Source organism: Delphinus delphis, chromosome 7 (assembly GCF_949987515.2).
Source record: "Delphinus delphis chromosome 7, mDelDel1.2, whole genome shotgun sequence".
In the NCBI taxonomy this organism is placed as follows: domain Eukaryota; kingdom Metazoa; phylum Chordata; class Mammalia; order Artiodactyla; family Delphinidae; genus Delphinus; species Delphinus delphis.
The window spans coordinates 29,841,099-29,856,511 of record NC_082689.1 but is presented as its reverse complement, the minus strand read 5'-3'; the positions used below and the strand labels follow the sequence as shown (position 1 = coordinate 29,856,511).

Sequence of the window (15,413 nt, the reverse complement as noted above, 5' to 3'; positions counted from 1 at the left end):
CTATTGTTATTTCCATCTCCAAGAAAAAATACTGAAGCTTCAAGAAGCTTAGTGACTTTCCCAGTTTCACGCAACCTATAATTGGAGAGTCAAGATTAAATTCAAATCTGTTGAAGCCAGATCCTGGGCTCTTAACCACTACGACATTCCCCTCTTCTGCCATACTTCTCTTATTGTACTTAATACACTATACTGTCACTGATTTCTCTTTGATTCCTGCCCTACCAAACTGTGAACTCCTTGAGAATGACTGTCATCTCTGTAACCCACAGTGCCTAGTACAGGTCTTAACATCTCACAGGTGCTCAACATGTGCTCAGTAAATAACTGGCTCCGCTAGAAAGCCTGTTCAGAACCAAATGTAATTTTAAAGCCTCAGGTGAGAGTTTGTGAGTTCACCCCTAAGTCACTCTCATTGCCAGAATCTCTCTGGCCTTGACCCACAGTTCTATCCTCAAGATCTAGACTTGTTCCATGTCACTGAGTCCTTTCCTTCATGTGTCCAAGACTGGCTTCTTTCCCGCTACCCTTTCCTTTCAGGTCTGGGACCTTACTCTGCCCTCTTCACTCCTTCTGGTAGCTGAACCCCCTCCATGTCAAATCCTTTCCAGCCTAATCTCCAACTCCCTGTCTTGGTTTTCTGCCTGTATACTAAGACACCCTTACCTTCCTGGTGCCTATGACCTATTCTTTTAGACTATGAGCAATTCTGAGGTCAAATGGCCCTAAATCACCTTACAAAACCCTAAGCGGTGAGTAGATGGAACTTGATTCCCCAAATATAGAAAAGCCAGTGGAGGACTTCTAATTACACAAAACCACTATCCTCAGCAAGTCAGGAGCTTACAAAGTCATTGCTGACTGTGCTGAGCCGGAATGGTCGCAGGGCCTGCTGAAGGATTCCAACCGCCCCTCATCCCGTTTCTCTTGGGGCAGGGGGAGGTACCTTGACGATGAGTGATTTTTCTGAACAGAATCCCTTCAAACAGAAACCCTTGTTCCAGAGAAATTCCTAATCTTCCAGAAAGCAGATGAGTAGGTTAGATGCAATGAACAGTTCAGGCTGGAGAAAGATCTTCAAGAGGAGCTGAATACTGTGTGGAGAAAAGGGAACCCTCCTGCACTGTTGGTGGGAATGTAAATTGATGCAGCCACTATGAAGAACAGTAAGGAGGTTCCTTAAAAAACTAAAAAGAGAACTACCATATGACACAGCAATCCCACTACTGGGCATATACCCAGAGAAAACCACAGTTCAAAAAGACACATGCACCCCAATGTTCACTGCAGCACTATTTACAATAGCCAGGTCATGGAAGCAACCTAAATGCCCATCGACAGAAGAATGGATAAAGAAGATGTGGTACATATATACAATGGAATATTACTCAGCCATAAAAGGAACGAAGTTGGGTCATTTGTAGAGACATGGATGGACTTAGAGACTGTCATACAGAGTGAAGTAAGTTAGAAAGAGAAAAACAAATATCGTGTATTAATACATATATGTGGAATCTAGAAAAATAGTATAGATGAACTGGTTTGCAGGGCAGAAATAGAGACACGGAAGTAGAGAACAAACATATGGACACCAAGGGGGAAAGCAGCGGGTGGTGGGGGTGGGGGTGGGATGAATTGGGAGATTGGGATTGACATGTATACACTGATGTGTATAAAATGGATAACTAATGAGAACCTGCTGTATAAAAAAAATAAAAGAAAATTCAAAAAAAAAAGAAAAAAATTGCAATAAATGCAGCTTTTTACAGCATTATACAAAAAAAATAAAAAGAGGAGCTGAATACTGCCCAGCTGAATCCTTCACAGCAAATATAAGCTAGGAATTCCCCTCGGACTTGAGTAGATGTTTTTGTGTGCTGGTGATGGTGAGAGGGAGGGGTGGGATGGAGAAGTAAGACAGAATTCAGCAACTATCCTACCAAGTCCTTGGCTAGAGACAGTTAACCCTTGAGGGCATATTCTTGCTTAATTATTGTACCTCGTTTGTATATTGCTTTATAGTTTATAGGCACCTCCAGATAGAATTTCCAAACCTTACTTAGACCTACCCAAATATCTAGAGCCTAACTAACTGTATTAGTTTCCCAGGGCTACCGTAACAAAATACTCTAAACTGGATAGCTTAAGATAACAAAGTTATTGTTTCAAAGTCTGGAGAAAACTGAAATCAAGGTGTAGGCAGGGTTGTTTCCTTCTGAGGGCTATCAGTGAGAATTTGTTCCATGCTTCTTGTCTAGATTCCAGTGGTTTGTTGGCAAACTTTGGCAGTTCTTGGCTTGTACATGCAACAAGATGTTTTGACCTCGTCGTTCTATGCCAGAGTCTCGGGCCTTCCCCTACCCTCTTTCTCTTCTTCTCATTGGCTGAATGAGGATGCAGTGATGAGCCATCATGTACCAGGTGGATAAGGAAAACATGATTGTTCACAAGGTAGAAGCTTGGGTCCCTGGATGACCTCATGGAGCAGAGCTGCCCTACTTCTCTGAACCACCTCCTTCTGGATTACTAAGTGAGAAAATATTTCCCCCACTATTCTTTTAAAGCAGCTGAACCTGTATCCTAACTCATAGCTTCTCTAGGCCTTGACTTTAAGCACTGTGGTGGAGACTTGTCAGTGCTCACCTCCTATGAAAGATGTTATAAGAAACCCTTGAGGTGGGAACTGTTCCTAACAATTGTCATGGCTTCCGGAAGAAAGAGAGGGGAGCTTCCCTTAGGGAGAGCACAAAGAGGAAAAAGCTGACTTTGTAAGGAGGATCTCTTTTACCCCAGCAATGGTCAGGGAGCCATTTAACGAACATCCTTTTTAGCCATCAAAAGAGAATGTGAGAGAGTTTTTGCAATTGATTCAATTGATTACAGTGAGCTGGTAAGACTCCTGCTTTGTAAGGAAATGAGGGGCAGATCTAGAGTTGTAATAGACCTATGTTATTTGGGCAGAGTTAAACAACCTCTGCCCTTTATTTCATAATTTAAATGTCCCAAGGGCAGGGAACTTTAATGGATGCAACAGTCCAAGTTGGGGAGACAATGGGATTTGGGTAAACCAAAGAGCAGTGGACTTGCTTTCAGTGGAGAGCAGCTACTCAGTTCCAGCCAACGGCTTCCACGTGGGAAATGAGGGCTTAGTGTTGCCAGAGGTTTTGACAAATGGCTGAATATCTATATTTTTAATGTGAAAAGTTTCCAACTCCTAAACTACTGTTTTAAAATGAAATAGTTGTGGGCTGTATTCAGCCCAGCTATAAATTTGTGACCTCTGGGGAAGGCAAACTCTTTGAAGACTCTGAGCTTTTCAAAAGCATAGGAGGAGGCTATACATTAAATAAGACAGGAACAAAAGGACAAACGTATGCTTGTTCTTGTATGCATAACTATTCAGGTTCATAGACACAAAAAGTAGAATGGTTGTTGCTAGGGACTAGGGGAAGACTGGAAATGGGGCTTTATTGTTTAATGGGTACAGAGTTTCAGTTGGAGAAAGTGAAAAAGTTCTGGAGATGATAATGGTGATGGTTGTACAACGATGTGAACGTATTTAATGCTACAGAAGCGTACACTTAAAATGGTTAAAATGGTAAATTTTATGTTACATATATTTTCCCACAATAAAAAAAGAAAAGAAAGAAAGAAATTCAGAGACTTTCTGGAAGAAGTGATCTCTGCTTGTCTTATAATTAAAGAATTGAATAAACAACACACACATATATAGTTTTTATCTTCTGTGTCTAAACAGAGTAAATGTTCATTGTAGGAAAGTTAGAAAAGTATAAAGTATAAAAGGAGAAAATAAAAATTGACTTCCATAATCTCAAAAAACAAACAAATAAATAAAAATAAAATGGAAATAGAAACTCTGAGTTGGCCTCTGAGAATGACTTGCCTCTTTGTCCCAGCAAGGCAACCATAAGATTTTATGCTACTCGGGGCCTCTCCATAGATGCTCATTTTAACCTTCTCCAATTTGATATAAGAGATTGACTATAAGAGTTGAGACAACTCTTTTTTTTCTCCAGGAAAAAAGATGCTACGTACAAGTTCCTAACCTTACTGGGTTTCTGTTAGAGTTACTACAGAGGACCATGATAAGAAAGGCAAAGAAATGGATCATAACCTAGAACCAGAGCTATCCCTTGGAGCGGTAACAAAGCTGGTTCTCAAGAGGAATGGTGAGTAAACTCCCTGCTAAATGACCCTCACCCTGTCTTCTGCCACCTCTCATTAGATCCCTATGTCCCCGCCTCATCATTGCTCTAAGTCCCACAACTTGGGCCTTTCAACTCCTACCTGTAAGCTCTGCTGTGCCCCAAACTTGAACTCAAATATGTTCCTTGTTCAAAGTGTAACTTGGCAGTCATGCTGATCCATGGTTCTCTTTCTACTTCATTCTCTGATTTGGGTAACTGGGTTATTGCCTTGTCCCTCGTCCTTGCTCCCAGGTTCCAGTTTTGGATTGCCATACCTTAGGTCCCCTGGAGAACACTGACCTCTGTTACCACATTTCCGTGACTCTGCTCCTTTGCTCTCTGGGAGGATCCATGCTTCTCTCCTACATTGGTTAGACTACTGACTTACCACCCCAGGAGGCATTGCTCTGACACTAATTCTCATCCCTTATTACCACCACCAACATCTGTACCAGCGGTACTCAACCAGGGACAATTTTGCCTCCCAGGGGATATTTGACAATGTCTAGAGACACTGTTGATTGTCACAACAGGGGATGGAGGATGAGGGGGGAAATGCTACTGGTACCTAGTGAGTAGAGGCCAGGGATGCTGCTAGGCACCCTGTAATAGACAGCTCCCCACAACAAAGAATTATCTTGCCCCAAAAGTCAAGGATGCCAAAGTTAAGAAACCCTGATCTACACACATTGAGCTCAGTCTGAACTCCTTTCTTCTATCTCTTGCTGCTGAATCTGCTGTTTTCCCGTGGGCACCTTCATCTTGGGAGTCCTGGCTTGGCCTGGTCTGCTCTATCCCGCTACCAACCAACTGTGTTTTATAGAGGGTGCAAACTGTTAGTCTGTGTGTTGGTCTGTGTGTCTGTGGTTGAAAAAGTGTTAAAGATGTTTGGTGTAGATGCTAATATTAAACATTAATAGAGGGCTTCCCTGGTGGAGCAGTGGTTGAGAGTCCGCCTGCCGATGCAGGGGACATGGGTTCGTGCCCCGGTCCGGGAAGATCCCACATGCCGCAGAGCTGCTAGGCCCGTGGGCCATGGCTGCTGAACCTGCGCGTCCGGAGCCTGTGCTCCGCAACGGGAGAGGCCACAACAGTGAGAGACCCACGTACCGCAAAAACAAAACAAACAAAAACAAAACATTAATAGACTTCACAAAAATATTGCAATTTTTAGCTTCTTTTGATAATTTGTATCATCTGGTAATAATGGGCCTGTATTTTCTGTAGCAGCATTTGCATTCCTCTCCAGACAAGGTATGTACTCTGACTTGCCATGGTCACCACCACTTCCAAATCACTCATTTATGACACTTTCCAGGATGCTGTCAGTACTTGAATTTGAAGTCTTTGCTAACACTATGCCTTGTATATAGTAAGAAATAAAATTACTGGGCTTCCCTGGTGGCGCAGTGGTTAAGAATCCACCTGCCAATGCAGGGGATGAGGGTTCAAGCCCTGATCCGGGAAGATCCCACATGCTGCAGAGCAACTAAGCCCGTGCGCCACAACTACTGAGCCTGTGCTCTAGAGCCCACAAGCCACAACTACTGAAGCCCGCATGCCTAGAGCCTGTGCTCCGCAACAAGAGAAGCCACTGCAATGAGAGGCCTGCGCACTGCAAAGAAGAGTAGCCCCCACTTGTCCCAACTAGAGAAAGCCCGCGCGCAGCAACGAAGACCCAACACAGCCAAAACTAAATAAATTTAAAGAAAAAAAGAAATAAAATTATTGAAAAAAATAAAACTATACACATATGAGGGTGCAAATGAAGTGTGTGATAATGCAATCTCAAGATAATATGTGCAATCTCAAAGTAAAAATGTGGTCTGCAAAGAAAGGTTACTGCCTTGGGCATTTCTGCCAATTTAAATTTAAGGACCTACATTTAAGAACATGTATTTTTTTTTTTTTTAAGAACATGTATTTTTAAACTTTTAAAAACTGATGTTCTGCTTATCATCCATCATGATGTGTTATACTGATCTGTTTATTCTTAATGAGATAAGAGAGAAAGAGCAAAAAGAGGTGCAGAAAGAAAATATGGGGAAATTTGCCCTCAGTTAAACCATGTGGCTATATATATACATACACAGGTACATACATATGCATATATGTGTGTGTGTGTGTCTGTGTGTGTATATATATATATACACACACAGACACACACACACTACTTTTTTTTCATATTTTATTTTATATTTTTATTTATTTATTTATTTTTTGCGGTATGCGGGCCTCTCACCGTTGTGGCCTCTCCCGTTGCGGAGCACAGGCTCCGGACGTGCAGGCTCAGCGGCCATGGCTCACGGGCCCAGCCGCTCTGCAGCATGTGGGATCTTCCCGGACCGGGGCACGAACCCGTGTCCCCTGCATCGGCAGGCGGACTCTCAACCACTGCGCCACCAGGGAAGCCCCTTATTTGTTTTTTTATACAGCAGGTTCTTATTAGTTATCCATTTTATACATATTAGTGTATATATGTCAATCCCAATTTCCCAGAGATGCAGAGGTGAAACTAGAGGGATATCTGGGCAATAGAAAAAAGCCTTGCTAGGCAGTAACCAGAAACGAAGATGGGTAGCAGGCAGACTTAGGTCTTTAAATCCAGGTTTAAAGGAAACTGTCATTTATTAAATAGGAAGAGTCAAACTGTCTTGGCTGGCAGTGACTTTCCATTGAGATGTCATATATTTTTCTCAGTTTAGAAGAGCACAATAACAATGCCAGGATGAGGCTTTAGACTTGACTGAAAAGAGGAAATAGCTACTGTATTTGTCTTAAACCATATGTGTTGCTGAAAGGCAAATAAGTAATTCTGACTGAAATAAAGACTAATAAAGATCTATATGATCTTAAATCTTTTGAGTAGCCACTGAAGTGAGTGCCAAGCTGCATTGTGGACATGAATATAAACAGGTCCACCCAAGTCCATTAGAAATGTGTGAAAAATGCTTGGTGTGGAGCAAAGTTCAGAGAAGCATCCCTCAAGTTTGTGGTTTGGTTTCCAAAGAATGCGAAGAGGCATATTTACTACAGGGATTCAGCTGCTGTGAGGAACCAAGTTATCACATTCCTGGGTTACATTTACTTCGATACTCAAGTGACAAATATCTAGTTCTGGAGCACAGAACTGTTTGTTGAATTAAACAAACTGGTTTCTTATCTATGCAGATTTAATAGATGGTAAAGCTGAAACTCTTTTCTGAGTAAATAGATTTCACTACAAAGAGTTCTGGCAGAAAGAATAGTGATAAATAGTCTATAAAATCCAGATGATTTGGGGAAAGGACGTCTGGTAGAAATGTGTATCATTAAACTTTTAAGTGTGGTTTTAAATGAGGCTTGGCTGTAGAGGGAAACATTTTGTTTATCCACCTTGACAAAACACAGATTCTTTCTGGCAGAACATTTGGTGAATGCAGAGGGGTTCAATTTAGTTCCATATCGTTGAGTTAGATGGGTTTTCATGGACCATTGCAGAAATGTATACCTAACAGAACCTTAAGAAAATTTAGGCTCTTATCTGCTTTGATCAGAGAGAAGGATTTGGTGTTGCTGACAGTTGTCTACGTGGATTGCCTTTGTAGAGTTCCCCATACACCCTGATAAAAAAGAACTCAAGAATGTATCTTCTGGGCTTCCCTGGTGGTGCAGTGGTTGAGAGTCCGCTTGCCGATGCAGGGGACGCAGGTTCGTGCCCCGGTCCGGGAAGATCCCACATGCCGCGGAGCAGCTGGGCCCGTGAGCCGTGGCCACTGAGCCTGCGCGTCCGGAGCCTGTGCTCCGCAACGGGAGAGGCCACAACAGTGAGAGGCCCGCCTACCGCAAAAAAAAAAAAAAAAAAAAAGAAAAAAAGAAAAGAATGTATCTCCTGTAAAATGCATCTCCCGTGAAAAGAACAGGGGCGCTTGAGGGAACCTGTACTCTGCTTCTGATTGAATGACAGGAATGAGTAGAAAGAATCAATGGACATGAGAGAGAAACTCTTTGGTGAAAACCACAGATCCATTAACCGGCAAACATACATCGTCAGCAAACTTTACTTTTCAAGAGCCATCTACTTAGGGAAGAGAGATTTTGTTGAAAAGCATGTGTGTGTGTGTGTGTGTGTGTGTGTGTGTGTGTGTGTGCGTGTGTGTGTGTGAGGGTGGGGGGAGTTATTTGAGGTCATTGCTCAATATTTTCCACTGACTATCAAATATAAACTGTATACCACACCCTAGTTTGTGCTCAAGATGTTTGGCACCAGCAGAATATTTTGCTACCCTTTGGAAAAACGATCTCTGCTTGGAAGGTGTTGGGGCACAGTAGTATTTTATAAAGATTCCCTGTTTATTCACCCAAGAGAAACAAGGGAGTTTTAAATGGAAATTGAAGGTTGAGTGTGATATTGATGGTTCCTGGGGTTGGGAGGTGGTAGAAAGGTAATTGTTGGATTGCACCTTTCCACCCCAAGGCCTGGCACAGCCTCACCTTGAATAAGAGAAGCGTCTTGCCTATCTGTAGCTCCCATGTCATTTATTGCTTAATGCCATACTTTAAGACAAATGACAATATTCTTTGGCTTATTAGGATAAATGTAAGTGTTTTGGTTTGGCTGGAAAAGACACAACAAAAAAAGGGAGTGTTTTGGTAATGAAGGCCTTTGAAGGTCATACTTAGGCATTTGGATTTTATTGCATTGTCAGCTGGGAGCAAATAAAAATGTTTGTAGCAGGGAGTGGCATTGCTGAATTTTTGTTTTTGTAAAGATCATCTGGTAGCAGTTTGGGAGATATTGCCGCAATTGAAGTCAAAGATGGAAGGGCCTTAGGCAGTGAGAGTTAGAATGGAGATGAGGGAGACTTATTTGAAAGACATTCATTTAGGAAATTAATAGAAGCTTTCAGGAAGCTTAGCTAAGCTAGGATAACCTTCACCATAACTTTTTTTATTGAGTTGTCATTGAAAATCAACCCTGGATAGAAAAACTATAGCTAATTTCAGGCATACAAATATTTTATTCCATTTTAAAGGCAATGGGGTGGGGGAAGAGAAAATTTTTTCTTTATGAAAAAAATACAGTTGAATCAAGTGCACATGAAATGATACCTATTTTCACTCTGTTGAGATCAAGGTCTTTTCATAAAAGGCACTTGCAGGCTGATTTGCATATCCTACCCCCAGGCTTCACTAGGACAGTTTAAGAGAACGCAGCACATATTTGAAAGGTCAACGCCTACTTACATAACAGTTGATTTAATGCTCCACCCAGAAGTTTGTGTCCCGATTTGTACAATCTGTATGGCTCTGTTGATTGTGGGGAGGAAAACAGAGTGAATGATTAACCTTGGGTCAGGGAGAAACTTTCAGGCTTAATTTCTTTGCAGGACTTTAAGATAATGAACACATGGGTAAAATTTAAATATCAGGCCATAACGTGGTCTATCGCCTCTGGAATCAGAATGCCTGCTTTCAAATCCCAGTCTATTTCTTCCTGGCTGTGGAATCTTAGACAAATCACCTACTACCTTGAAGCCTCAGTTTCCTCATTTGTAAAATAAGAGTAGTAATAGTTCTAACTCATAGGGTTGCTAATGATGATCACAAAAGGAAATCCTCAGAAAGTGACTAGGTCAGTGCCCGGCACAGAGAGCATGCTCAATAATTATAGCTATTGATTACTACCAGTTGAAGACTAAAAGCAGTACACAATGGAGGGGGGTAGAGGGAAAGTAGAAAGGTAACGGGATTTCTTTGTATCACTTCAGGAGAAAAATGAGAAGATTTAAGTACAGATTTTAAAACTTGTTTTGCGTGTTTTATATTTTGAAAAATATTGATCTGTATTGAGATCACACCTTGTTAGATGCCTGCCTTCTGAAGGCAGTTGGGGCACCCCTATGTCGAGCCCCCAAAGGCCACTATTATCCCCAAATCTGACCAAGAGTGGTGAGAAAATAGACACTGTAAAGCATTATATTTCTCTTCCTTTTTAAAAAAGCTATTTTCATCTTTTGTTAAAGGTCTAGGTCTTTACCTCACTTTTCTCCAAATTTTATCTAGAGTCTGGGAAAGAATCACCACCATTAGCAATGTAATGTTTCAAAGCCTTGGTCAGAGCAGAAATCCCTAAATTTCCTTAAAAAGTGATTTCTATGTATGCAAATAATTTTTTTGGCAAGAAGAAGTAGGCACTTAATTTGGAAACCTTGATACCATAGGACTTCTGTAACTCTATTTTTGTAGGGCATATGACTAGATAGCTACTGGAGATCTGAATTGTTCAATTTATGTCGTGGATATTTTCATCCACATAAGCAGTCAAAATTAGAGCTTTAATCCTTTTTAGGGTCTTCTGGGCAATGTTATGTCTACTGAAGAACTGATCTTGGAAGCAGCAGCCACAACAGGATACCTACCAGATTATTAAACTGCTCAAAAATTGATACCATGGTTTAGACAGTAAAAAAAGGTTGTACATGACTATGTTGGTCTGCGTCTAAAATCGTTAACCATGACCTGAAATCTCTGCAAAGATATGCTTCAGAAAACTCGGGGACACCGAGTGGAAGTTTGTGCTGCTACCGTAATATACCTCTGTTTTCTGTTTCATCATTACTTGGCACTAAAAATGTTTTGGCCTTAATCACGTATTGTCAATAAAGTTGACAGAAATCTAGGAAGAATTCCCAGTTGAGGATAGAAACTGAATTAGCAGCTATTATATGCTTATTCAATTTGTATCAAGATATTTCCTTTCTAAAAAAAAAGAAGGAACAACACTCAAGTAATTTGCAAAATGTATTGAAGTTGCAGACACTTCACAAAACTATTCATCATCCAGAGAGGTAGTTAGTGAACTTGGTAAAGCAGGTGGAAGGGAAACTTGTTTTGGTAGCAACGGTAATGTTTTTCAAGACAGAAGCAGAAAAGTGGGGGGAGGTGGGAGGGACAACAATTCTAGAACTTCCTCCCATTCATACAAGATTACGCCTGAAAATATTTCTGCCTTTTTTTCACTTAGAAGGAGATATAGGAGGGAGTATAGGATCAAATGTAGTAGTGGAAGATAAAATAAAGCACCATTTGAAAGATTTGCCCATTGACAGTAAACAAACAGTTGAGTTCCACAATCATTATTGCGATGGTTTAGAGACATCCTTCATGAACACTTTTAATTATTTGACAGTAGTGAAAGTAAAGCTAGCAGGCTCAGCATTCTACTTTATCATGGTCAGTCTATATTAGGTGTAGTTTGTAGAGGTCTGCAAAAACAGATGTTGAGGAGACCACTGGAAAAAGCAGTGCAGAAGAAAGGACTCAGAGACTGAATTATATCTGTTGGAATGGTTGAAGGAATCAGTGAGAAAGGAAGACTAAAGGAGTCTGAGATTGCAGCGCTGTTTATAGTAGCCAAGATATGGAAGCAACTTAAATGTCCATTGACACATGAATGGATTAAAAAAAAGATGTGATACATATATGCAATGGAATACTACTCAGCCATTAAAAAGAATGAGATAATGCCATTTGCAGCAACATGGATGGACCTGGAGATTATCGTACTAAGTGAAGTACATCAGACAGAGAAAGACAAATATCATATGATATCACTTATATGCTGAATCTTTAAAAAAAATGATAAAATGAACTTATTTACAAAACAGAAACAGACTCACAGACTTAGAGGATGAAATTATGGTTATGGAGGGGGAAGGGTAGGGGAGGAGGGATAGATTGGGAGTTTGGGATTGACATGTACACACTGCTATATTTAAAATGGACAACCAGCAATGACCTACTGTATAGCACAGGGAATACTGCTCAATATTCTGCAATAACCTAAATGGGAAAAGAATTTGAAAAAGAATAGATACATGTATATGTATAATTGAATCACTTTACTGTACACCTGAAACACAACACTGTTAATCAACTATGTTCCAATATAAAATAAAAATAAATAAATAAACTAATTAATTAGAAAATAAAGGAGTCTGAGAGCTGTTTTCAGATACTTGAAGATGAGGAAAAAGTAAGACATTTATGCTGTCTTAAGGTCATAAATAGTAAGATATTTATGTTGATTCCAAAGTTGGAGCTAGGGCAAAAAATTAGTTGGCATAATAGCTAGGAAAAGTTTGACTTAGTGGATGGGATTTCCCTGGTGGTCCAGTGGTAAAGACTCCGCCTTCCAACGCAGGGGACACAGGTTCGATCCCTGGTCAGGGAACTAAGATCCCATGTGCCGCGGGGCAACTAAGCCCACGCGCCACAACTACTGAGCTCGCGCGCCTCAACGAGAAAGCCTGAGTGCCACAAACTACAGAACCCATGCACTCTGGAGCCCGTGCGCCACAACTACGGAGCCCATGCACCCTGGAGCCTGCGCACCACAACTAGAGAGAGAAAACCCTCATGCCACAACTAGAGAGAAGCCTGCGTGCCGCAAAAGAGCCTGCGCTGAAGCAAAAGATCCCGCATGCCTCAACGAAGATCCCAAGTGCTACACCTAAGACCCAATGCAGCCAAAAAAAAAAGAAAAGAAATAAATAAAATAAATATTTAAAAAAACGTTTGGCTTAGTGGAACCAAGAACTTACAGCTGTTCAAAACCTACCAACTGGAATGCCCTGGATGCCCAGTGGTTAGGGCTCCATGCTTCCACTGCAGGGGGCCTGGGTTTGATCTCTGATCAGGGAATTAAGATCCCGCACGCTGTGAGACGAGGCCAAAAAAAAAAAGAGAAAACCAACCAACAAACCAAAGAGATATGTATACATTGCACTTGAATGGCTGCTGGTGGGGACACTGTAGATGGCACTGACATCTGCACTCAGGGGGTCTTTAACATCATCCATTAAGGACAAGAGTCTATGATAATAGACATTACTTTTGAGCCCTTATTCTCTATTTACTGCTTAGGAAACTGAAGGTGAGGAAACTGCAAAAACCATTCAGTTGGCAAGTTGCCATGGTTAGATTCTTATCGAAATGTGTAAGTGCCCAAGTTCTTACCCTCTGGGCACCCAAAGTACAAGAATCCTTCCTCAAGAGTGTTTAAGGAAATAGTTTTTGAGAATGACACTGAATTTAGAGAATAATTCTACTTTCCTTTTCTAGAACTATACCTGTGGCTGAATAAAAAAGCAAAACAAAAATAAACCACTCTCCCCTGCAAATGAGGAAGACTACGTAGGAGGAAGCTCAGAATGATATAAGATAAAGAAATCCTCTTTGTTTTTTAATTAGACCCTTTCTCACCACTCCTCACCGCGCCCCCCCCCCCCCCCAAGGCCCAGTGGACCCAGCTTGTGAGACCGGTTTTTATCTTTGAGCTTGTGTTGTGGCTACACAGCAGTGCTGTGCCAGAGGCCCATACCTACCCAGAATCTATTCTATTCCTGGGCCTGGTTCTAACTCTGCTGTTAAAGTTACTGCAAATGTGGAAAAGTGAAGAACCAAATTACCAGACCAGGAACCAAATTACCAGACCATGGCTGGACTCCTATCCGGCCATGGCAGCTGGATTCTGAGGACATTAGGCAAACACATATTCTTTACTGCTCCATAGCAGGTTAAGTCTCAAGTCCCCTCGTGGTCTCTTATGGTGACCTGGGCCATATATGGACTGCATTTGCCCAAGAGCCTCTTCTTTCTGCCGGGACCCCACTGTGATTTCTTCTTGTTCTACAATGGGCAAGGGTACTTTCAAAGGGTGCATATCCACATCATGGCTTAATACTTCAGGCACAGGACATAGGTGAGAGAGAAGAAAATCAGAAAGAGGAAGAAAAATTTAATCCAGTTTCTAGTTCTTTTTTTTTAATTAATTTATTCTTTCTTTATTTTTTTATTTGTGGCTGCATTGGGTCTTTGTTGCCGTGCGCGGGCTTTCTCTAGTTGCAGCGAGCAGGGGCTACTCTTCGTTGTGGTGCGCGGGCTTCTCATTGCGGTGGCTTCTCTTGCTGTGGAGCACGGGCTCTAGGCACGCGGGCTTCAGTAGTTGTGGCACGTGGGCTTCAGTAGTTGTGGCTCGCAGGCTCTAGAGCGCGGGCTCAGTAGTTGCGGTGCACGGACTTAGTCGCTCCGCGGCATGTGGGATCTTCCCGGACCAGAGCTCAAACCCGTGTCCCTGCATTGGCAGGCGGATTCTTAACCACTGCGCCACTAGGGAAGCCCCCCAGTTTCTATTTTTGATCAAAGCCCTCCAACCAAACCCCACTGTGAGGCTCTGAGGACTCCATTTTGTCTTCACCTAGCAGAGCCCTCAACAGGAACCAGGTTCTTCATGGGAGCAGTGCCCCCTAGAGGTTAGCATGACCCATGGTCACATCTCGAGATTTTCCTCTTACCTTAGATATGTTTCTTATTAAAACAAACGAGAGCTATTTTATCTCAGTACACTACTGTGGATACTCGTGACCCATCTCTGAACATCTGGACATCTTACTCTATCCATTCCAGGATTCCTTCACAATTATCCCTGGTGTCCCGGTTCCAGAATAGTTTCTTGTTGGTTTTCCCCATTGGTCCACCCACAAATTCAGATTGCATGACATAGGGTCAAGATTAGGGTGAGGCAAGTGAGGTTGCGTCATGCAAGTACAGAGCCAGATCCTGACTTCACTTAAAATTTTGATAGTTTGTTCAGCATGGATCTTTTACATACATTTTGTTTACTGAGATTTTTGGTGCCTGTTAAATTTTGCCTTAATTACCTCACCCTAGTTCCAGCCCTGCCATGACACCTGAGCCCATTGACGTCAGTGGAAGCAAAAGCCCCCGCTTCCACTGCAGGGGGCTACAGTTGAATGGTTGTAAGTGGACTGGTTGTTTGCCCTCGTGATCACGTGGCTGCCTGGGAGCTGTGTCTGCCGCTGCTCCCCAGCATCAGGAGAGAGTGTATCGCTATATCATATACTGCATATTGCTAGCTGGGAAAAGGTCAAAATCCAAAATTCCAAGTACAGTTTCTACTGAATGTGCTTTGCTTTTGCACAATCATAAAGTCAAAAAATAACTTGAATCATCATAAGTCGGGGACGGTCTGTCCTTTGGATAATTCAAAAGCCAAGTATTTCTCCAAGCACTCAAGCCTAAGAAAGCAGTCAGAAAATGTCCTGGCACCTATACAAGTAACACAATGTATCATCACTGAAACATAATGCAAGCAGTTTATTTCCTGACAAGGAGCTTGGAAGAAACTGAGTAGCAAATCAC

General features: G+C 41.8%; 1 protein-coding gene across 2 annotated transcripts in view; it reads right to left on the bottom strand.

The window, feature by feature from the left end:
• The window catches only part of CMKLR2 (chemerin chemokine-like receptor 2), an 81,708-nt gene that overhangs the window by 3,393 nt on the left and 62,902 nt on the right, over window positions 1–15,413 (bottom strand). Inside the window, exon 1 of one of the 2 annotated variants that reach the window (XM_060015585.1) lies at window positions 9,435–9,467. The gene's annotated coding sequence lies outside the window, so the exon portion shown is untranslated. Of the gene's footprint in view, window positions 1–946; window positions 1,069–9,434 lie in introns of those variants that run through there. The other variant, XM_060015584.1, reaches the window with a different exon arrangement.